Genomic DNA, 1,167 nt, shown 5'->3' on the forward strand with positions numbered 1-1,167 from the left:
CATAAAATAAGTGTTACTGAATTGTATATGACAAGACATTATACCTATCAAATTTATAAATTACACATTTAATTTCTCTTGTTTTTAATAATCTTATTTTAAATAGAATTAAAATATTAAAATATTTATATTCTTATATTTTACAACATACTCAATCACTAAATTAATCTTTTATAAAATAATTGAATTATGTGTTTTAATTAAATTAGTGCAACTTTTACCTTTACCTTATTATAACTTAAATTGTTAATTGTATGGAGAACTAATTGGCAACATATACTTCCAAATTTGATAAAAAAAATAAAAAAATTTACATTATAATAATTTTATTGTCTTCTTTCATTTCGTTGTCGAAATTGTAGATTACAAAAGACATAATTTCAAAGTATATGAAATTATAAAAAGAAATAAATATTTAAAAAATACAATTGTTGCTATGAAGCATAAATGTTAAATGACGATTTAGGAAATATATTATTTGTAGTTTTTTGATATTTCAAGAATTCATATACTTATTTAGGAAACGATACACATACTTTCTCGATGCACTCAAGGTAGTAGTTCAGCTTTTCAGCACTAATAAATACTCGTATACAATCATCAGTAGTTTCACATGGATCTGGAATAAAAAATACAATAAAAAGTGTTAATAAAATATATAATAAAAGATTATGAAAGAAACTACAAAATGAAAAAAGAAAATATTTGAGAAAAATGATTTACACATAGCCTTCGCTGAAAGAAGGAATAGGGACAAAAACAAAACTTCATAAATAAATTTGAGAATTTTAGCCATGATTTTTTATCTTTTATTTTATAAATGATTGAGATTTGATCAATATGTGTAAGTTTAATGCAATGCTAAACACAATTAATATTTATAACATTAAAATACATAATATATTTTAATATATTTTAATTGCTTCTTTTGCACTCTTAATAAATTGTCTTTTATGCATATTTAAAAAAGGGTAACAAAAAAATACTTTATAATTTAGATTTATTTTTCTTTTGAAGAAACTTTTCATCCTTTGGTGATAGAAAGGAGACAATATTGTCATGTATTATTAAAAATACGTATATTGTTTTAAAAATGATTTTTATAAAATTATATATTTGTGTAAAAAAAATTTTAAAAAAACTTTTAATAAAAGCTTCAAATGAATA

General features: G+C 20.1%; 1 long non-coding RNA gene across 1 annotated transcript; it reads right to left on the minus strand.

Moving 5' to 3' along the window:
- Positions 1-315: 315 nt before the first annotated feature.
- Positions 316-944, minus strand: LOC131657260 (uncharacterized). Its single transcript, XR_009300567.1, has 2 exons — positions 724-944; positions 316-619 (listed from the first exon to the last, which is right to left on the minus strand). It is a non-coding gene; the product is annotated as an uncharacterized LOC131657260 (long non-coding RNA).
- Between the last annotated feature and the right edge of the window lie 223 nt (positions 945-1,167).

Source organism: Vicia villosa, linkage group LG3 (genome assembly GCF_029867415.1).
Source record: "Vicia villosa cultivar HV-30 ecotype Madison, WI linkage group LG3, Vvil1.0, whole genome shotgun sequence".
Classification (NCBI taxonomy): Eukaryota; Viridiplantae; Streptophyta; class Magnoliopsida; order Fabales; family Fabaceae; genus Vicia; species Vicia villosa.